Here is a 24,042-nt window from a genome sequence, read left to right on the forward strand (position 1 = left end):
ACAACTAAGATGGACTTCCCTCCCTCAAGGGTTTGTAGACTCACCAAATCTTTTCAGTCAGGCCCTTGAAAAGGTGCTCAGTGAATTTGTGCCAGTCCCTGGGACCAAACTATTACAATATGTAGATGACTTATTGGTAGCTGGCTCTAAGGAGGAAGAAGTCAGGGCTGGAACCATAGCTTTATTAAACTTCCTGGGAGGACAAGGGTTGAAAGTTTCAAAGTCTAAATTACAATTCACTGAACCTGAAGTAAAATATTTAGGGCACTAGTTGACAAAAGGGAAAAAGAAACTAGATCCAGACCGGGTGGCAGGAAAATTGCATTACCCTCTTCTAACACAAAAAGAGAAATCAGGCAATTGCTGGGACTTTTGGGCTTTTGCAGACAATGGATCCAAGGATACAGTGAAAAGGTAAGGTTTTTATATTACAAACTTACCACAGACAGACTTAAGTGGACTGAAAAAAGATGAGAGCGTTACCAAGGATTAGAAGAAACCCTCATAGCAGCTCCAATACTCCCTAACATAAAAAGGCCCTTTCAGCTCTTTGTGGATGTTAGTAACCACACTGCCCACGGGGTTCTGACCCAGGACTGGGCAGGGGCCAAGAAACCAGTTGAATATCTATCCAAGCTTCTGGACCCTGTCAGCAGGGGCTGGCCCACCTGCTTACAAGCAATTGTGGCAGTGGCAATATTAGTAGAAGAAGCCAAAAAGGTAACGTTCGGGGCTTCATTAACCATCTACTCCCCCCATAATGTAAGAAGCATCTTGCAGCAAAAAGCAGACAAGTGGCTGACAGACGCCAGGCTTCTGAAATATGACGCCATTCTAACCCACTCCCAGGACCTGGAGCTAAAGAGTACCCCGGCTCAAAATCCTGCCCAATTCCTGTTTGGGGCAGTCCCAGGGGACCCCCTCCATAACTGTGCTGAGATAGTAGGATTACAGACCAAAATACGACCAGATTTGGAAGAAGAAGAACTCGAAGAAGGGGAAAAATGGTTTGTGGACAGTTCTGCAAAAATTGTGGAAGTTAAAAGAAAGTCAGGATATGCAGTCATAGACGGGAAGACGGGAAGGGTGGTAGAATCTGGACCCCTGAGTGCAGGGTGGTCGACTCAGGCCTGTGAGCTGTATGCATTATACAGGGCTCTGCTGGGACTTGAAGGGAAAAAGGGAACAATTTTCACTGACTCCAAATACGCATTTGGGGTAGTACACACCTTTGGAAAAATATGGGAGGAAAGGGGTCACACCAGGAAAAGGGCTAATTAATGAAGAAATAATTAGACAAATCCTAAAAGTCATTAAGGGACCAGAAGCTATTGCTGTGGTCCATGTAAAGGGACACCAAACTGGGATGCAATTCAGGACTGGGGGAAACAATTTAGCCAACAGAGGCAAAAAGTACTGCTTTGTTAAGTACCCCAGAACTTGAGAAAGGAAAAGCTCAGGAATTCCCCCACCACCCCTCTGAAAAAGAGATAAAGGCTTATCAAGAGATTGGGGACGGTTGGAAGAAGGTAAGTGGAAGTTACCAGACGAAGGAATACACCAGGAAAATTTTAAAAAGATTACATCAACAAACACACTGGGGGGCCTGAGCTCTAGCAGAACAATTCCTGAGATTCTTTAGCTGCAGAGGTATATACGAATTAGCTAAACAAGAGGTACAGGGGTATATAATTTTGCAGAAAAATAAATCGAGCAAACTCCCAAAGGTTAACAATGGGGAGTCGCCCAGCAGCTTACCAGCCTTTTGAAAGGGTCCAGGTAGATATCACTGATCTACCTAAGGTCAGGAGATACAAATTCCTATTAGTCATAGTGGACAAACTAACCCACTGGGTAGAGGCTTTCCCAAGCTCTCAGGCTACAGCCCAAACAGTGTCAAGACTTTTATTAGAAGAAATTATACCACTATATGAGTTAGTAAGCTACATTGATTCAGACCAGGGAACACATTTCACATCAAAAATTATTAAGCAATTGCTTTAGGCATTCAGTAGGAATACCACACCCCGTGGCAACCCCAGAGCTCAGGACAAGTTGAGAAGATAAATCAAACACTAAAAGCCCAATTAGCCAAATTGATGTTAGAAACGTGAATGTCATGGACAAAATGCCTCCCGTTGGCCTTATTAAATATAAGGACTATGCCTTACTCTGAAACAGGACTTTCACCTTTTGAAATGTTATATGGGATGCCTTATACCCACGGTATGCCTGTAGGGCATCCGAGATTAGAGGATAGATAAATACAACCATACCTAATAGCATTAAATAAGAATCTTAAAAAATTGTGAAGACAGGGGGTGATCATGCAGCAGAGTCCTCTTAGCTTCTCGATACATAAAATACAACCTGGGGACAAAGTGCTTGTAAAAGCATGGAGGGAATCCCCATTAACGCCTCATTGGGAGGGACCCTTCATTGTTCTTTTGACCACAGATACTGCTATACGAACTGCAGAAAAGAGGTGGACACACACATCAAGGATAAAGAAAGTCGAACTCCAGGATCAGGCACCAGAGTGAAAAATCACCTCCCACCCTGGAGATATGAAGATAACCCTGCACCGGCAAAGTAAATGACTGAAAACATCTCAATCAAACTTTCTGTGCCAGAGTGTAACTAGTATCCTCTTTGTATGTTTCCCCTATGAATACTGTTGTAATGTTTAGACTGCTCAAACTAAGTGGGTTGTGGGGGAGTGCTTTGAGCAGGAGTTAGACCTCACTAACCGTTTTCTGGTAATAGCCACAAGGCTGAGATTGTTTCAATTAAATTCAATAATCTGGTGTTTTTCCGTATTAGAATGAATTAAAAGAGAATTTACTTGCAAAGCTAAAATTATTATTGTTGAGTGTCATAGGTTAAACAACGCGCAGGCTCTGCTGAACTACACCAAGGAGGCATTTTTAAACAAGTATGCAGCTCAGCCTGAGCATGAAACCACAGACGAAGATTCCTGCTGCCAAGAAGATGGTTTGCCCTGCCGCTGGAGGCACCCCAGTGGGCGCTGGGAATGGCAGAGGGATCCTAGCAGTGGAAGTAATCCTGGTGAGCCTAAGCCTAGCCACATGCCTCAAAGGCGAATTTGGGGGTAGATACCTGTTATAAACGAGCACAATAGGCTGTCAAATCCAATTAAAAGGATTTATTAATAGCGGAAAGCGAAAGCAAACCAGCGCGCGCTGGGCGGCAGTCATTTCAACTACCGCGCCTAGCTCTCCGTTTCCCCCCCACTTATTGGGTTGTCTCTTCCGGATGTGTGACGTTCTGGTGACGCTCTGGTGTCTCTTCTGCGCAGGCGCACCCTGTTGTTTGGTGGTTGTTCTCTGCCTCTTGGTGGCGCCAGTGGTCTTCTTTAAGGTTGTCTCTGCGACCTGGAAATTCCCTCAAAAACAAGAAATGTTATCTCTAGGCACGTTTACATGTTTTGCCAAGTCTGTAACGGAACTATCCTTGAAACATATCTATTCGCTTAGGTGTTTGGGTGCCTAGCAGCAGCTTTCTCAAAACAGTTTTAACTCCCTAAAAAGTTTGTAACGAAGTCGTCCTTGAGGGATAGTCACTGGAATGCCTGAGATAGACACTGGAATGCCTGGCAAGATGAGAACATGTTCAGACAAGTAAAAACTCTAATTAAAACTCTATTCTGTGAATATGAGAGACTCTATATTATGAACAAAAAGGCCTTATTTTCCTAACAATACCCAGAAAAGTTATCCCTCATGTCATGGAACTGCAGCAGGGGTAAGCCTAATTAACAGTATCTTGAGACAAACACTCAACAGGGGGTATACAAATTAAAGGGGAAATAAAAAAAAAAAAACATACCGTAAAAACGGACAGTTAGCTCATCAACTGCATTAAAAGAACACAGGGAAATCTCAATTCCGGTTTATAATGAATGTAACTGTACTGGATGGGTCGTGGAGATACCAAACCCCCATCTATTTATTAAATCGCTTAATAAAGTTGCAAGTTGTAGTGGAGATTGTATCCAATCACACTTCAGGTACTCTTGAATTATTATCCCAGCAACACTCTCAAATGAGGGCTTTTGTATATCAAACTAGGATAGCCCTTGATTACTTACTAGCTAGAAAAGGAGGTGTGTGTGAAAAATTTAACGAATCTCAGTGCTGTGTAGAAATAGATGATTATAGAAAACCCATTAGAAATCTAACCACAAAAATTAAACAAGTAGCCCATGTTCCAGTACAAAAGTGGAACTCACTTCTCCAGGCATCGTGGTGGGATCATTTGTTTGATGGGGCTTGGTGGAAGAAAATAATTTTCTCCATTTTTATGTTCAATAGCAGGAGTCATATTCCTACCCTGTCTCATCCCCTGTTTTATAAGACTCATTCATTCGGTGGTACAGGGGATGCAAATAGCAGCTTTACCCACAGACCCAGAAGCTGCTCTTGGAAAAACAAATCAGGTACCAAAAATAATAACACTGGGAGAAGAAATTCCTCACAGCAGGGCGGCTGAGGCTCTAGCAAAATTTAAAAGGCGAATAAAGAGAAAAGAACAAAACTACAAAATTTACCAAGATATTCCAGATGTAGACTAAAAGCCAGTCTCAAGGTAGTCAGTACACTACCTTGAGAATGAATAGAGGTAGAAATTAGGGCGCGAATTAATGAGTTAATATAGAAGGTGGGGGATTGTTATGTGTAATAAATATAATTTGCGCCATTCCTTGTATGAAATATGTAATATTGGATACTTGTTAAATCATGCGCGTTGTATTAGTTCCCCCCCCCCCCCCCCATGCAGGTGAGACTGGATGTATATTGGAAACTGATTTACAAGTAAAAGGATGTGGCTTGGCCAGGAGATGGGCCATGTCTGGGCTCCAGGTGTTGATCATCACGATCATCGGTGCTGATCGTCCAAGATGGATATAATGGAAATCCTCAGACAGATCCATGTGAATGCAGCCTTCCCGTAAACTCTCATCAAGAATTCAACTACTCCAGACATTGAATTATTTCTCCTCATCACCAAAAAAAGAAAATCTTATTAACCTATAGACTCTGAATAGAAGAAAAGACTAACTGCTGAAATCTTGGCCTCAGGCGGAATTTTCCCTATAAAAACCGCTTGTGCCAGGATGGAGGGGTGGGCATAGGAGAAAACCTCTGCTGAGGCTGACTCCTTGTTGCACACCCAGGGTCGACCCCGGGCTCGGCTCTGTCCTTTCCGTGTGGCTGGCTAGACAGAATTTGACCGCAAATAAAATTATTTTTATTTTTAATCTGGCTGAATAAATTCTCGTTTATAACAGATGACAATCTTGTTCAACAAACACATAAAGGACCAAAAATCCAAGAAATTATGAGCTTACATAAGAAGGGGGACAGACTTTGGGCATGGCTTGGGGAATTCTTTGAATATTAGAATGTATATAAATACAAGTGTGGGAAATATAGACTACTCCTCCGTTGAATTTTTAAAAATTTAATAAAGGACAATAGGGGACAAAATCAATAAAGCAAAAGTAACAGTGCTGGGTGCGTAGCCATAGCTAAAGGCACACTGTCTCAAAAAGAGCAACCCTTCTTGTTATGAACAAAACAGCCTGGCTGGGATACTTGGCTCGAACTAAGTACTGACATTGAAATGTTAATTAGCTAATTGCTCCTGGGAATCACCTACCCTCCAACCCTCACTACCCTTCTAGGACTGGGATGTAAAATAGGGAGACCAGTGGAATCATGGGAGGGTGTTTTAGGGATGAAAACACCCCTAAATGGAAGGCTGGGCACAGTGGAGGGGGCTGGATGGGTGTACTGGCTGGGGAAAAGGGAACCACATCCCTAGTCTGTGTTTGACCTGTCACCATAACCTGCAGAGGACAAGACTGGACTGGGCTGTGGGAAGCAGGCACAAAGGAACATTTCCTGGTGTTACCAGGAGGGAAGGAGAGGGATAGCTGCTGCTGGACTTCGGCAGCAGGCTCTGCACATCCCCCCACCCTTTGGCTACCAGTGTGCCAGGAGGAAAGGAGAGAGGATGGTCTGCTGGGACTTCAGATACAGGCTGCACACCTCTTCACCTCCGGCTACCAGTGTGCCACGGAGACTCCAGGGTCAGACTCTGCACACCTTCTCACCCTTTGGCTACCGGGAAAAGCTGCAACAGCGGGGGCAAGCTTCGTGTCGAGCCCCCTGCCGAGCTAATCTTTTTAATAAAGAGCTGAACATTAATAAAGGCATAGACCCTTTTCCTTACACTTCTTTTGTACCATTTATTTTGCATTGGTCAAATACATATTTATAAACCATTATACATATTCAAACATTTCCTCAAACTAGTTTGCATGTTCCAGGAATTTTTTAGCATGGCCCTTTCTCTGATCTGCCTGATCAGTAATCTTGGATGTGGTTTTGAGGGTCATGTGTCACCCCCCCACAACAGCCTCCTCTTCCATGGTTTCAGCAGGTGACAGTTGTTGATAGTCAAAGTGTCAGTAGCAGGGGTCCCCTGTCACGCCTGTTCCTCAAATGTTATCCAACCACGCAGATGGTTATTTCAGTTATTGAAAGTTAACCACAAGTACTCTAAAACAACTATATCAGCTATTTCACAAATGTCTGTTATTTTAATTATTGCCAGTTAGCTACAAAAATAAAAGCATTAGTTATTATTTCACAACCATATCTTCATAAAAAAGCTACTTCTGCAAAAGTTAACATTATGTTATAATGTACAACACATAGCATCCACTTGAATATTTATGAAAGCCAAAACTATAATATGTGTTTATCACAATACCTCTTCTCCTTTTTCATAAATCATGTGTCTTGAGCAATAATTCTTGGTTTTTAATTTTCATTAATTGCTCATTTTTTTCATAAATCAATTTTGCTTTTTCAAAGGAGTCTTCCATATTTTTTCATTTTTTTAACACCATTATTTTTTGTGTTGTTCCAGATGAAGCCAATTTTGGGTCCATAGGCATTGCTACTACTTGTATACCTTGGACTATGCTAGTGATTAGCTGAATAAAACAGGAAATCAGGAAAGGAAGAAATAATAAACTAGCTGTTGCACATAAAAGAAAGAAGCCTAGCTTTTTCTACCATTCTATTCCCAATAAATTGTCCCACCTGTTGGTTATTAGCATTGATTCCCATTTTTGGATCAGTACCTGGGCTATTTTTCTGATATCATTGGCTATATCCAGGATGGCATCCCCACTGTCATCTATTTTCAAATAACAATCAGATGTACTAAATTTTCCACAGACATCCCCTTCTTCGGCTAATAAGTAGTCTAAAGCCAACCTATTTTGATACACTGCATCTCTTGTTTTTCCTTGTTGGTCTGATATTAATTCCAGTGCCACGGCAGTTTTGTTAGTTAGTTAGTTATTATTTCTACAACTGCTTGGAGTCCTATGATTTACCATATACATTTGGGTTCTATATCTCTAACTATTATCTTGTGTCCATGTGGCTGGCCCATATATTTCCAGAATGCATTCATCTTCTCCCCATTTTTTAAATCTTCTGATAAATTCCTTTTTTTTTAAGTGTCCATCCTGCCCTGGCAAAAGGAAAAATCCTGGCTGTATAATTCAGAGTACAGCTTGCTTTCCAACGGGGGGGGGGGTAAGCTCTTTTCCCACATGATTATTGGAAATTATTATTGGAAAGCACCAGGAAAGGATAGATAAAATAAGCCATCTGGTGCTTTCCAATAATCATTATCCTGTTGATTTATACTTTCCCAAAATTTGGATATTTTTGGGATTCCAGAATAGAGATTCTTGCCTGTATTTTTACATAGCAAAAGTTTGGTTCCTTATGATGTTTACAATTTTTCCTATTTGTTTTACTTTGGACCCAATACAGTGTTGGTTATTCTGGGACCCACCATGTAAAAGTCCCATTACAAACTTTGTATGTCTTATAGGGAGTACTTCCTACTATGTTAAGAAAATTTTTCTCAGTGCGCCAGAGGCACTCTTTTCCTATCATTGTTGAACTTAAAATCCACCCTTTTTGGCTGGTTCTCCCCTCTTATATTTTTACAATTCCATTTAAGAAGTTCAATAGGGCCTAGGCTACTGCCTTTCCATGGCTATTCCTCTGTCATCAAAGCCCCCCCACAAGCCCAACAGTTGGTTATATGTAGTTCTTTACTTATTCTTTCCCTCCAAATATACAAACAGGTTTTTCCCTAATCTGGTGATTTCTATTTACTTTTCTAATTGTTGTGTCAGTTTCATATGCAAATCTTCATGTGGGGTGATGCAGGATTAGATAGTGGTGTTGCCGTTGTCATCTCGTTTGCTATTTGTTCCTTTACCAAATCCTGGACTCCACCCCTGAGAGCAAATGTAAATCGAGCCCATCTTTCTCCCTTTGGACATTTACTTCCCGTCTATTTCCACTTTTTCCTGAGTTTTCTGCAATCCAGTATGTTTGCCCATCTTGCATACAGGTATCTAATTTGGATGGGTCATAACAGCAACTGTCAACATGGGTGTAGGTAATACAAAAGGAACCTTCGGTTTTTTCCAAGTAAAGCTATTGGTAGCATTTGTGACATGAATTTGCTTGAATCCCAAATGGGAAAATACAAAAAAGGAGTAACAGAGGTCTGGTATGACTTAAAACCCCACCTCCCATACCTATGGGTTTGCTACCCATAGCAGGTGTATATGATCTTGGTGGCAAGTACAGTGGACAATCTGGTCTTGCCCTCTATTTCCCTATAGCTGTCTTTCCAAGTAAATTGCTTTTTGGCACTTTGGTATTGGGGTTTTTTTCGCTATTCAACAGGCACTAGTAGTCCTCATCCACAAAGCAAGTAATTTTCTCTTATCCAATTTCCAGGCAAACTTTTGCTTACATTTGAATACAGTGCATTCCCACTGGTCCTCAGGGACTTCCCACAAAATTGTTATCAATAATTCCCAATGACAAAGTAAATTAACTATTTCTGCATTTAGTAGCTGCTGTCTTTTCAAAATTGGTGAGTCATGCTTGTGACATACCATACAACGCGAGTGTCTTTTATGAGAATTACAGTTCCATTTTTGCTCAAAATCTCTACCTTTACATATAACCCAGTGTCGTGGTTTGATACAGAAAAAGAATTTTTCTGGAAGGAAGAGGTCAATTTGGATATTGACCAATTGAAGGTGGACACGCCTCTGAGAACACAGAGGGGTTAAAAGCAGAATTCCCAGGGGAACTTGCTCTCTTTGGTTCTGGTCAGCGTGTAGAGCAGGACTCTCCACTGCCTGTCCCATGGCTGGGTGGGGGAGGGGAAGGCCCATGGCCTGACTGAGGCAGGCTGAAGGGTAGAGGGACTGGAGCCAGGCTGGCCCCCTGCAGATGGAAGGGTGGAGAAATCTGGGATGTCTCCGTTCCCCCCCAGAGTCGAGAGAGAGAGAGAGAGAGAGAGAAAGAGACAGCAGCAGCAGTTTTTATCACCAGTTCACCGCGGGGAAGGAGAAGAGCGAGGGGGGCCACAAGGTGCCCAGATGCCTGTGGGAGCTGGAGCCTGGGCAGAGAGCCAGCCAGGGAGTCGTAACTTTTAACCCTTCCTGAGAAATGAAAGCTTTGTGAAATTTTTCCCCTCCTCGGTTTGAAAGAGAGGAAGAGAGACAGCTTGGACCCTGGGATGTTAGAAGGAGGAATTCTAGATGGGAGTGGGACAAGGAGTGGCTTTTGGCTGGAGTTTTCCGTGTTGGCCACAAACTGAAACAATCTTCTCCTTCAAGAGAGACTGTATTTTGGGAGGATGCCAGTGAGTCAAGAGACCTGCTTCAGCTGGGAAAAGACAGAAGTGGAGCGAACAGAGAAAAGTTAGGGGGTTTGTGGTGGTGCCCCTTGTCTTCAGAGAAGAAGAAGAGAAGAAGATCTCTGTTCTTGGACCCCCGGCCCCAGGGGGAAAATGGGGGGGGAGGGGACTGTGGTCCCAAAAAATGAAAAACTGAACTGTTGTTTTTCTCCCCTCTTGGCAGGGCATCCTTGAAAGAAAATCCTAAAAGCAGTCTGTCCATCCATGCATTGGTGGTGAGATCACTGTTCATGGAAAGGAGAAGGGCCACCATGGCAAACTTTTTCTCTGGATGGTGCCATGTGTGACATGGAAGCACAGGATGTGGCATCTGTATTTCTTGGGGGTCTGGCACAGGAGAGACTCCTCTTCCCTCAATGGACTGAGTATCAATTGTCTGGAGGGTGGAAACCTGATTGGGGTCCAGATTGTGTCTCACTGTGGTTTGTTGGAGTTGGGTGGCGGGAGGAGGAATGCATTGCAAAGTTTTCATTTTGATCTTTGTGTGTGTGTGTTTTTTTTTCCTTTCTTTTTTTTTTCTTTTATAGTAGTAGCTTAATAAAGTTTTTTTTTTTTTTCCTGTTATTAAGCTTGGGCCTGCTTTGCTCTGTTCCCGATTGCATTTCACAGCATTCAATTGAGAGATTGCATTTTCATGGGGGCCCTGGCATTGTGCCAGTGTCAAACCATGACACCCAGCTAGCATGTCCTGTATTGGGGTGTTGTGGTGATTTCAGTCTGAAACTGGGCAGAAACACTAATTTTCATGTAGTGGATTTTATTCGCTAATTTCAGATTTATCTAATTTTGAGATTTCCTAACCAATGTGTTGGTGATTGTGGTGGGCTTCAGTGCTTGTCAATCACCAATGTACTCACTTCTTGCTGTAAGACAGGATTTGGAAAAATGCAAAGCAGGCTTAAAACTTTAAAAGGGTATAAGAAAATCTTATTAATATTAACTAAAAGAAAAATGTAATAAAAATTAAAACAAACCCTTCAGATCACTTCTTCCCCTCCCAACTTTTTCTTTTTCACTGACAATGTAAAGAAAGAAAACTTAAAATTTCCAGGCAGTTTGCCACCTCTAAAATAGTTTTTTTTCAGTTCACTTAGGGAGAGAAATCCCTCTTGTTTATGTTATGGAGACTTTTCCCCAAGAGGAAAAAAAAACAGTTCTCTCATGGCTCCCAATTTCTTCACTGATAACTGCTGCCCGGAGAACCCTGCTATTGTGAAATCTCTCCCGTTTTCCACAAGCCTTCCCATAGCTTGTTGATGGGTCATGTTGATTTATGGGATGTTGTTTTAAAGATGAGCTGTTCAAAGACAAAAGTTCTCATTATCTATTTCTAAAATCATCCTTATCCTTGGGAACAGAGATCTCCTGGGATACAGGACTACTCTTCTCTCTTACTCTGTTCAAACTTCTCATGGGATCACAGCTACTTTAACATCTGCTTATTTTAACATGGAGGCCTTTGCTTGATATTAGTTTGAACCCTTAATCTCCCCATAGTTACAAGTGTTATAGAGAAAAAGAGTCATTTCTCCATAGCTTACAGGAGGATTTCAGCCCCAAGACCAAGGTATCTCTTCATCCCTCCCATCTGGAACTTGACTTCTTCAGTAATTTAGATGTTTTCATGCTGTTCCTTTACATCCTTGCATTTTGTTCATTTCTCTCACTTGAGGGAGGATTGAAGCATTGAAAGGGTTAACATCTCACCTGGAGCCTGGTCGGTCTGGGTGGGCAGGAGCTGTGGCTGGGGGAATCGGCTTGGATCGAATCAGCCAGGCTAGAACTCAGTAGCAACAGCACGCAGGGGGTGGGGGTGGGTGGTGGTTTCTCCTTCCCCCTGCCCGATGATTGCAGGAACTTCCACGGGGGGTAAAATCTCAGCACATGCCTGGGGCTGCTCCCAAGGCCCGGTGGGCTTGGCTGGGCCTCGGGCTTTGGGAGGGTGTAGTAAGCAGCCAGATGTTAGTAAGGCCGGCTCCATCCAGCCCCGTGACACCTCCCCTCTTCCTGCCCAGCAGCCGATGTTGGGGACTGACAGGCGGCCCGGGGAAGGTGGCCCAACCGCGTGGCAGGGCCGGCCGGCCCAGCCCCATGGCAGGGGCTGCCCAGCCGTGTTACCTCGCTCCTGGCAAGAAGGGAAAGAGGAAGTTCCCAGGTTTCTTTTGTCTTTTACATGTGTGTTTCATAGAGGCATGTGCAATTTCCACTGGCTGGAAGTTTTGCATCACTTCCCCAGATTTCCTCCCATTCCAAACCATGACAGGTGTATAAGGCACAGTATGTGCGTGGGTATGTATCACTGTTGAGTAAGAAATGACACAGACTCACCAGAAGGCTGGTTTGCACAGCATAGCACAGCTTTACTTCAGATCTTTTTTTATACATTGTTCTGATACAGATAGACCTGATTGGTCAATTAATCAATACATTTCACCTGATTGGCTAATTAAAAAAACCCACCTTTCTTATAAACAATCTTTGAGGAAAACAAGAAAACAGTCGGAAAACAACACCTGCAGGTTGTTTATAATAACAAGCTATCATTGTTTATCTTCACCTCCCTAAAATCTCACAAGCTGATTCTGGGAAAACTTATCTAGTTTTCTTGCTCTCAGACCAGGCTGTCACATCCACAGGTATGGAGGGTGGCTGCAATTTGACCCTTAGGTCAGGATATAAGGGATTCTCTTCTTTATACAAATCACAAGCTATAGCAAAAATTCTCTGGATTTCAGATCTATATAAACCAGATCCTCTCGTTTGAAGAGGAAGTATCTCTCCCCAGGGAGGGTATCTGAGTTTCCTTAGAGTTTCTCTAGGGGGTGCTTGAAACCACTTATATAAGCTTCTTCTTACTTCCCAGTTGTCTGTTATCCTTGGGACATTATTTGGGTCATCCCAGTTCACCACCCTATCTTCTCTTGAGAGTCAATTTTGTATCACCTGGCATTGATGTTATAGTTCACTCCTTAGGATTTTCCACAGGTCCTTTGATTCTGCTGGTGTGGATTCACCCTCTTTCCTTAGTCCAGGTTGCTGCTTCAGTTGTCAGCATTACCTGGAAAGGACCTTCCTATTGTGGAGTTAAAGATCGTTCTTTCCATGTTTTAACCAATACCCGTTCTCCCAGGTAGACACTATGAATCTTAAATTCTAATGGTGTGGTTTGAGGGATTATCCATTTCACCTGCAAATTTCCAAGAGTTCTTGCAATTGTGGTGACATATTTTCTAACACTCAGTTCCTCTTATTTGTAAGTAGCAGTTTCATGTTGGCAGGTCAAAAAGGGCAACCCAAACATCATTTCATAGGGTGACACTCCCAGATCTGATCTGGGTTGTGTCCGGACGCTCAGTAGGATCAAAGGCAAACACTTAACCCATGACATCTGGGTTTCAATCATCAGTTTAATTAAAGTCCTTTTTAAAGTCCAGTCCATCCGCCCTACCCAGACCAAACTCTGTGGGTACCATGGGGTATGTAATTCTTATTCTATTCCCAGGGCTTGTGTTATTTGCTGTAAGACTCTTGACATAAAATGTGTTCCTCTGTCTGAGTCTATCTTGTTAACCATTCCATACCTGAGAAAAATTTGTTCCAAAAAGGTCTTACATACCACATTAGCAGTAGCTCTAACAGTTGGGACAGCTTCTACTGAATGAGTTAAATGGTCAACGAGGCAAACATCCAGCCTGGATGGACAATGATGTTTTGAAGGAATTTAGGAATAAAAAGAGGATGTATCATCTTTGGAAGGAGGGTCAGGTCTCTCAGGAAGTATTTAAGGGGGTTGCTATGGCATGTAGAAAAAAAACAGAGATGCCAAAGCTCAGTTTGAGCTTAATTTGGCAACTTTTGTGAAGGAGAATAAAAAATGTTTTTACAAATATATTAACAGCAAAAGGAAGGGTAAAACCAACCTTTGTTCTCTACTGGATGTGGAAGGGAACTTTGTAACTGCAGATGAGGAGAAGGCACAAGTGCTTAAAGCCTTCTTTGCCTCAGCCTTTAGTGGGAAGATGGCTTGTCCTCAGGACAAGTGTCCTCCTGTGATGGTAGATGGTGTCAGGGAACAGAATGGTCTCCCTGTTATCCAGGAGGAGGCAGTCAGAGAACTGCTGAGCCACTTGGATGTTCATGAATCTATGGGACCAGATGGGATCCATCCCAGGGTGATGAGGGAGCTGGCAGATGAGCGTGTGAAGCCTCTCTCCATCATTTACCAACAGTCTTGGTTCACTGGCAAGGTTCCAGATGATTGGAAGCTGGCCAATGTGACATCCATCCATAAAAAGGGTGGGAAGGAGCATCCTAGTAATTATAGACCAGTTAGCCTGACCTCAGTACCAGATAAGGTAATGGAACACTTTATATTGAGTGTCATCATGCAGCAATTACAGGATGGCCAGGGTATCAGAACCAGCCAGCATGGGTTTAGGAGTGGTAGGTCATGTTTGACCAACCTGGTCTCCTTTTATGACCAAGCGACCTGCCTGGTGGATGCAGGAAAGGCTGGGGGTGTTGTCTATTTGGACTTTAGCAAGACCTTTGACACTGTCTCCCACAGCATACTCCTGGAAAAGCCGTCAGTCCATGGCTTGGACAGGAGTACTCTTTGCACTGGCTGGATGGCTGGGCCTAGAGAGTGGTGGTGAATGGTGCTGCATCCCAGCTGGCGGCCAGTCACTAGTGGTGTCCCTCAGGGGTCTGTGCTGGGGCCAGTTCTTTTCAATATTTTTATTGATGAAATGGATGAGGGTATTGAGTCTTTCATTAGTAAATTTGTGGATGACACTAAGCTGGGAATGTGTATTGATCTGGTGGAAGGTAGGAGGGCTTTTTAGAGAGACTTGGAATGGATGGATGGATGGATGGATGGATGGATGGATGGATGGGCAGAGTCCAATAAGATGAAGTTTAATAAGTCCAAGTGCCGAGTCCTGCATTTTCACCACAATAACCGCCTACAACATTATAGGCTGAGGACAGTGTGGCTGGACAGTGCCCAGGCGGAAAGGGACCTGGGGATACGGGTCAACAGCCAGCTGAACATGACCCAGCAGTGTGCCCTGGTGGCCAAGAAGGCAGGTGGCATCCTGGCCTATATCAGGAATAGTGTGGCCAGCAGGACCAGGAAGGTCATTCTTCCCCTGTCATTGGAACTGGTGAGACCACACCTTGAGAACTGTGTCCAGTTCTGGGCCCTTCAGTTTAGGAAGGGCATTGAGATTCTTGAGCCTGTCCAGAGGAGGGCAACAAGGCTGGTGAGAGGCTTGGAACACAAGCCCTATGACAAATGACTGAGGGAGCTGGGATTGTTTAGTTTTGAGAAAAGGAGACTCAGAGGTGACCTTATCATTCTCTACAACTTCTTGAAAGGTGTTTGTAGTCAGGTGGGGGTTAGTCTCTTTCTCCAGGCAGCAACTGACAGAACGAGAGAACACAGTCTTAAGCTGCAGCAAGGGAAATATAGGTTGGATATTAGGGGAAAGTTTTTTACAAAAAGAGTGATAAAGTACTGGAATGGTCTGCCTGGGGAGGTGGTGGAGTCACCATCCCTTGATGTGTTTAAAAAAATATTGGATGTGGCACTCAGTGCCATGGTGTAGTTGAGGTGTTATGGCATGGGCTGAACTCGATTATCTTGAAGGTATCTTCCAACCTAGTGATTATGTGATTCTGTAATTCTACTATTGCTAAAAAAACTTCCATCTCTGTACTCGGGGAAGTTCAGTAAAGTTCACTTGGATGCTTTGAAACGGTCACAGGGCTAATGTTGGAGTCCAGAGCATACCTCTGGCTGCCCTGGATGACTTGAGACCCTGGCAAAGAGCCCAGGAACCTTGGCAGCAAGTCAAAAACACCTGTGGCTTTGATTTTAGCCCATGGGAGAGGCTGACAACCTTATATGAGGAATTACAAGACAAAAGGGTTTGAGTAGTGTAATAGAGGAATTGACACAGGGTGGAAAAGTAGAATTTTGGGATGTTTTTAGAATGTAATTCAGGGGACAAGATGGAGGGATTTGGGTGTGTCCCAACCTTCTTGTTCTCCTTGTCCTCCATTCTTCGGTGTGATAGTGACACTTTTCTATTGGTCTATAGGGACACACTGTCCAACATAGATTTTAGGTATTGGTATGGGAACTGTAAACATGGTACAGATAATTTTGGGTATATAATGTGGGAGACAGTGCTGGAAGGAGACTGCCATGGCTTCTGTACTAGCTGAACCTTGGCAGGTCAGAGAGAAACTATTACAGATAAGAAAAAATAAACAACCTTGAAAACTCAGCTTCACGCATTCCAGACCTTTTCTTCAGCGGCCGAGCTAGGGATAAAAGGACTTTCACACTGTTGGGGTCTTGCCAAGTGACTCCGACAGGCTAACTCACCACCTCCTGGTGTTGTTTTTCTCATATTTTTTTTATTTACCCTTTGGCAAATTATACATCTCTCAGTTACTCGCTTTGCTAATCCAAAAATCCCAATGCATCCATAATTCCTTTAAAAGTGATCACACAAAACTTGAGCACTCCAATGAGTCCTTTGATGTATGTCTTCTAATATTTTCTTAGTAAGGGGCTTATTGAGTAATTGCCTCCCATCAGAGTGTTTCCATTTCTCAGATTGATCTCACTCTGCCCCTGTTTTAGTTAACTCCTTCTCTTCTGCATCATTAAATTTTGGAATTTACATTTTTTTCTTGCTTGGAGTCAAAATTAATGCAACTTTTTCACTCCCATTTTCTGCTGTATTTCTAGCCTCTTGATTTGCCAAATTATTCCTAATACTTGGTCTCTTTGAGCCAGGTCTCATAAGCTCTCAGAGATAAGTATTACACTCGAGATAGCTCAGCTACCTCAGATGGCATAAAAGTAGCAGGATGGCTTCTGAGGTAGTGTTGGAAACAGAAAAGTTTTAATAAAAGGCAAAAATAACAAAGCTCTTTACAGAGAAAAGCCGAGTCAGGGCAAGAGGTTCTTGCTCCTGCTAAAACACTTCACAAAAGCAATTACATCTTTTGTTCTCTTCTTTTTCCACTGAATTGCTTAGGTGGGACTTTTTGGCTTCTGTCCAATTGGCTATCCTTAAGTTTGAGGTGAATTCTCTAAGGTCCTATGAGGTGTCTTTTAACCAAATTGAGGAGAAAAACTTATGGGCTTTTTTCCTTTTTAAGTAGACAAATGGTAACTTTTATACTCCGTCAACAGGGAGCACATTCCTACATATTCCCTCTTATTTCTGGGGTCATTCCTTTTTGTTGTCCTTTGACATGTATTACCATTATTTCTTCAGGCAATTTTAATGCTTCTAAAACTTCTAGAATGAGTCCTTCATGAATCAGCCCTCTTCGTTTTAAATTTAGTAACTGCCTTTCTTCCCAAATTTTTCCAGTGGTGTGTCCTACCCCAAAGGCATACTTCAGTGCACTCTTTAGAGCAAATAATTCAGAAGATTGAGCAGACCAATTTGAAGGCAATTTTCCTTTTTCAATGATTTGCATATTTTCCCCATCGACTAAAGCATATCCTTGACATCCTTTTTCCTTGTAAGCATCTGGATGAACCATCAAAATATATTTTTTCTCCTTCTGGGAGGGCCTGTTCTGCGGGATCTTTCTGATCTTTAATTTGGTACTGTATAACTTCTAAACAATTCTGTGTTAAGTCACTCTTTGGTTGTCCATATACAAATTGTGCTGGGTTCAGACTTTTGTCTACCTCCAGCATCAAGTCATCACTGTTTATCAGATTTGCTTCATATTATAACATCCTGGTATGTGTTAACCATTTTTCAGCTTTTTGATTTAACACATTTCGGACTGCATGAGGTGTGTAAACAATTAGTTCTAAAAGTAAGTTTACAACTCCTGTCTACTAGGATGGCAGTAGCTGCTGAGAGGAATATCAGATTTGTCTTTACAAACAAGCTGTGGGTCTGCTGGCAGATAAAACTAGCACTGAGAGATAAAAGAAACAATGGGAAGGATTCCACTGATTGATGAATAGAAAAAGATATTTGCTTTTACAAGTAAACTTTAGATCTGCTAATAAATGAAATTAGGCATTAAAAGATGAAAGAAACAATGGGGGGAAAAGAGGCAAGGGACTTCTTATAATACAGGGGGAGCTGGAATGGACAAGACGCAGATCGAGCCAATATGGTTAAAGCTACGTTCTCCGTTTATTGTCTAAAAGATGTCAGTTTATATACACTTCTACATAGTTTACAAGTTGTGAACATTCTATCATTGGTCAGCAAAAATGGTTTGTTCCTGTCTCAAGGTGGCAAGAGTTTCACACTGCAGTCCTACACTAATTTACACCCAGAAAGCCTATTAACACCATGGTTACCTGTCATGGTTTGACACTGGAACAATGCCAGTGCCCCCATGAAAATGTAATCTCTCAATTGAATGTTCTGAAATACAATTGAGAACAGAACAAAGCAGGCCCAAGCTTAATAACAGAAAAAAACTTTATTAAGCTACTACTATAAAAGAAAAAAAAAAGAAAGGAAAAAAACCCACACACAAAGATCAAAATGAAAACCTTGCAATGCATTCCTCCTCCCACCACCCAACTCCAACAAACCACAGTGAGACACAATCTGGACCCCAATCAGGTTTCCACCCTCCAGACAATCGATACTCAGTCCATCAAGGGAAGAGGAGTCTCTCTTGTGCCACAGACCCCCAAGAAATTCAGATGCCACATCCTGTGCTTCCATGTCACACATGGCACCGGCCAGAGAAAGAAGAAGGGTGGAGGGGACTGGAACCCCCTGCAGATGGAAGGGTGGAGAAAATCTGGGATGCCTCCATTCCCGCCCCCCCCCCCCCCCCCCCGCAAGAGTCTCTTGGCAGTGGTGGCTTGTCAGCAATTTCACCGTGGGGAAGGAGAAGAGCGAACGGGGGGGGGGGGGGGGCAAGGTGCCCAGCCGCCACTGTGGGAGCAGGAGCCTGGGCAGAGAGCCAGCCAGGGAGTCGGGAATTTTAACCCTTCCTTGAGAAATGAAAGCTTTGTGAAATTTCACTCCTCTTCGGTTTGAAAGAGAGGAAGAGGGGCACCTTGGACCCTGGGATGTTAGAAGGAGAAATTCTAGATTGAAGGGGGACAAGGAGTGGCTTTTGGCTGGACTTTTTCCTTGGTAGCCACCGACTGAAATCAATCTTCTCCTCCAAGAGAGACTGTATTTTAGGAGGATGCCAGCGAGCCAAGAGACCTGCTTCAGCTGGAAAAGACAGAAGTGGAGTGAACAGAGAAAAAGTTAGGGGGTTTGTGGTGGTACCCCCTGTCCTCAAAGAAGAAGAAGAGAAGATCTCTGTTCTTGGACCCCCGGCCCCAGGGAAAAAAAATGGGGGGGACTGTGGTCCCAAAAAATGAAAAACTGAACTGTTGTTTTCTCCCCTCTTGGCAGGGCATCCTTGAAAGGGAAAATCCTAAAAGCAGTCTGTCCATCCATGCATTGGTGGTGAGAGCACTGTGCATGGAAAGCAGAAGGGTCACCATGGCAAACTTTTTTCTCCGGGTGGTGCCATGTGTGACATGGAAGCACAGGATGTGGCATCTGTGTTTCTTGGGGGGTCTGTGGCACTAGGAGAGACTCCTCTTCCCTCGATGGACTAGGTATCGATTGTCTGGAGGGTGGAAACCTGATTGGGGTCCAGATTGTGTCTCGCTGTGGTTTGTTGGAGTTGGGTGGCGGGAGGAGGAATGCTTTGCAGAGTTTTCATTTTGATCTTTGTGTGTGTGGTTTTTTTTTTTCTCTTCCTTTCTTTCTTTTGTAGTAGTAGCTTAATAAAGTTTTTTTCTGTTATTAAGCTTGGGCCTGCTTTGTTTTGTTCTCGATTGCATTTCACAGCATTCAATTGAGAGATTGCATTTTCATGGGGGCACTGGCATTGTTCCGGTGTCAAACCATGACACCCAGAACGGCTGAAATCTCTGCCCAGAACTCCAACTCCCACGACTGGGCACCCCCCCCCCCTCCTGTCTCTTTCACTCTCTCTCCCTCGGGGGGGCGGGGGGGGAGGGGAAAAAAGACATCTTAGATTGTGTCTACTCTTCTGTTTGCAGGAGCTGGCCCGGTTCCAGTCCCTTCACACCCTGGGCCTACCTCTCCCAGGCTGCATGGCTTCCTCTCCCCCACCCAACCTGTGGCTGGGCAGAGTAGGTCTGCACTGCACTCTGACTGGAACCAAAGAGACAGTTCTCCTAAGAGTTCTTGCTTTTAACCCCCTGTGTTCTCAGAGGTGTGTCCATGCATTCAGTGGTCACTCCAAATGCCAGTATCCAAACCTAACCACCGATTGGTTTGACCCCAACTTCCTGAGAAAATTCACTTCCCTGTCAAACCATGACAATTAGACAAACGACAGGAGAAATCTATGTATTAAGAAAAATGGGGGAAGAGGAAAAAGTGGAGGAAGAGGAAAATGGTGAGGATTGGGATGTTTTTCAGCGCCTTCCCCTGTCTTGTCCTGCAGTGTTGCCAGATGACCCAGGGCCAGCTGCAGGTCCCCTGTATCCTCAACTCCCGGAGCAAGGGGACCAGGGAAATGCCATTCCTATGGCCCCACCTGAGAATAATGATGGTGTGGGAGGAGGGGAGTAGCATATTGTATCTCCCCCTAGAACTAGACAAGGAACTCAGTTTAGGACATCAGAAGCCCCCCAACAGACAGGGGTACACCAGATGCCACTCCGCCAAGTTCCTTTGGGGGGTCAAGGGGGAAGGTTTGGGTTTGTAATTGTACCACTTATTACCCAGGATATAAGAGGGTTGAAAAAAGAATTACCCCCATATTTGGATGATCCCATAGGGGTGGGGGAAAAGATAGAGGAATATTTTGGATATGAAGATTATACATGGAAGGGCTGGGATTTTCTTTTGGGTCATCAGAGAAACAAATGATTTTGCAGAAAGCTCAGCAGTTGTGGGAGGATGAACATCAACAAGCAGTGGGTGGGGCTGGACCTAATGTATCTGCAGTGGATTATGCCATCCCCCAGGCTGACCCCCGGTGGGACCCAAATAATCAGGCCACCTTAGCTCGCCTCTGCCACTACCATGCTTATTTGATTAGGGCAATTAAATCAGCCACTCCCAGAAATAAAAACATAGCTAAGGCTATGTCATTAGAACAGGAGAAACATGAAAGCCCTTCTCATGGGCTGGAAAGAATTAGTGATGCCTTGTGCAAGCATGGGGGGATGGATCCTGAGGGGCCAGCCTTTGACACATTGCTGAAGGTACAATTTGTTACCTGGTCTGCTTTAAGGAAAGGAGTACAGAAAGATGAAGAGTGGCAAAATAAGCCTCTGGAGGAATTGGTTAGAAAAACACAGCAGATATATGTAAGAAGAGATGAGGAAAAGGTTAAAGATAAGGCAAAGATGATGGCAGAGTTTTTGCAGCCCCGGAGAAATAAAACACAGGGTCCAAGGGGTCCCTCGGGACAGAGGGGATGGGGTTGGCCACAAGGAAGTGGCAAAGGCATTCCCTCCTCAGCCGGGGAAAGCCAACCTTAACAGCGGTTGGGGAGAAACTAGTGCACCGTCTGACAGGCAGAAAGGCATTGGAAAAGGGAGCGTCCGCAAAGACAGCTGGACCTTCAGGAGAAGGAAGTCCAGAGGATAATGGAAATGGATTGTTAGGGGTGTCAGAGGCTCCCATTATATCAAGGAACCACCACTCTGGAGCCCTTGATAACTTTTAAGGTGCGTCCGGATCAAGAAGAGGTGTGTTTTCTGGTATACACAGGGGCCTCTCAATTCACCTTGAATTTTATACCTAAGGGGGGGGGGGGGGGGAATTGTCAAAAAGATCATTGGTTATTCAAGGAGTGAGTGGGAAGGTTGAATTAGTACATTTTATTCAACCCCTAATAATAGATGTGGGAGACAGGTTTGAAATGCATGAATTCCTGTTTGTTCCTAATTGTGATTGTAATTTACTGGGAAGGGATTTGATAGCTGTAGTGGGAATGCAGATTAGTATTGTAAAAAATGAAATGGAATCTGTTGGGAAGGATGGATAAATATAATTATCCATAAATAACACAGCCAGGATGAGAGCAGTCCTCTCTGCTAGCCGGACAATGCCCTTGCCTACGGATGGGTCCAGGGGTCAAGTGGACTGTTCCATCTCACCCCCTAAAATGTATGGTTCACCCTGCACCTGTAGCCCTCCCCTAAAACATCAAGTGCCTGTAACCCCATTGGCCCAAGCCTTGTTCCAGCCCACCTTGAAGCCCCCTGATAAGGGGGCTCCAAGGGGCCGGACGCTCTCTTGGATCTTCTCCCTCATAGGACCTCCACCCTCTCCTAGAGCATCCTTTTGTCTCTCCCCTCCCCCATCCTCTCAAGCCTCACCACATGCTGCGTCTGGCATCTCGAAGCAGGACCTTTTCTCCATCCCTAATAAACCTTATACCCCAAGAGCAGCCTTCAGAGATCTCTCGTCTCCATTCACCTAAACCATCCTGGAGCTCTCCCCGTTCCTTAAAGGAGTCCAACATGGTGATATCTTTGTGTAAAATTTCTGAGAAGGCTTACGCTGAAATAAATCCAGAAGTGTGGGCAGCCCCAGGGAAATATGGAAAACTAGACACAGAGCCTCTCCAAATTACTTTGAAACAACCAGGACAAGTGGTGTTTAAAAAGCAATACCCTCTTTCAAGGGAGGCAAAGAAGGGGTTACAGCCTGTCATTGAGTCCCTGCTAAAGGCAGGTCTCTTGGAGCCATGTATGTCTCCCTATAACACCCTTATCCTGCCAGTTAAGAAAGCAGATGGAACCTACAGAATGGTACAAGATTTAAGAATAAAAAATGAAATTGTCAAATCAAGGCATCCCACAGTTCCAGATCCCTATACAATCCTGAATCACATCCGTTCTTCACATCAGCATTATTCAGTATTGGATTTGAAGGATGATTTCTGGGGATGTCCGATTACATACAATAGTAAACAGTACTATGCCTTTCAGTGGGAACAGGAGGAAGGAGGAAAAATGGTAAGGTAACAATTGACATGGACAGTTCTTCCGCAGGGATATACTGAGTTGCATGTTTTGTTTGAGCAAGCTTTGCAGAAAATACTAAGGGAATTTACTCCACCCTCACAGGAGTTAGGTCGTTGCAGTATATGGATGATTTGCTTTTATCAGGGTAGCAGGAAAAGTTGGTTGAAGAGGCTACTGTAAAGCTGTTTAATTTTCTTGCTAGAAAAGGACTTTGAGTGTCTGAAAAGAAGGCACAGTTGGTAGAGGAAAAGGTCAAATATTTGGAACACATTTTGACTGGAGGGTTTCAGTGTATTGATCCAGACAGAATACAAGGAGTTTAACAAGTACCATTACCCCAGCAAAAAAGGAGTTACGGCAGTTTTTATGGTTGGTGGGATACTGCTGTGAAAAATGCCAATCACTTGTTTTAAAATTTCAAAAGTTTCATAGTATAAAATGGTTATAAAAATAGAGTAATAAGAATTTGGACAATCATAGTTAGGACAATAAAGGACAATTTAAAAAAAGAAATACAGAGAGTCTGGGTGCCTTCCTAGGGCAAGTAAGCCCTGAAAGCACACACACTAACAAAAGATTAATCCTTAAAAGCATCAGCCTGTTGCATATTCATATATCTCATACATTATATATAAATTCTTTTCCAACAAAGGGTGTTGTCTGGCTATTGTCAACTTCTTCCCCTTAATCCTGGTGGCTCCTTAAAGATGGAGAGGAAGTAAAGGAATGTTTGCCTTTTCCGATAAGGAGGCAATAACTCTTTAGGTGTCTTGTTGCTGTTATCTCTGTGTGAAGAATTTCTTGATTATCTCATCCCTTTCTTGAGCTAGTTTAAAAAACTATCTTACATCATATAGTTTCTATTTTAACATTATTTTATAACCTAAAGTTATATCTACCACACTACTTAAAAAAGGTTTATACAGCACTACAAAATAACTTTGCAACATAACACATATACTATTCAATTTAATATTAGCCAATAATTTAATATGCATTTTTCACAATCCCCCCTCTTATTCTTTATAAACCATTTGGATGAGCAATATTTCTTGTCCACTTGCATTCTTTGGACTATGCTGGTAATCAAATAAAATATGGGATTAAACAAGGAAGAAACATCAAAACATTTATAACACATAAAAGGAAGAATCCTGCTTTCTTCCACC

The 24,042-nt window shown here is 43.3% G+C and overlaps 1 pseudogene; it reads left to right on the plus strand.

The window, feature by feature from the left end:
- The window catches only part of LOC146763206 (uncharacterized), a 30,117-nt pseudogene extending 6,522 nt beyond the window's left edge, over positions 1-23,595 (plus strand).
- The last annotated feature ends 447 nt before the right edge of the window (positions 23,596-24,042 follow it).

The sequence above is a fragment of the Lonchura striata genome, chromosome W (assembly GCF_050655825.1).
Source record: "Lonchura striata isolate lonStrDom1 chromosome W, ASM5065582v1, whole genome shotgun sequence".
NCBI lineage: Eukaryota > Metazoa > Chordata > Aves > Passeriformes > Estrildidae > Lonchura > Lonchura striata.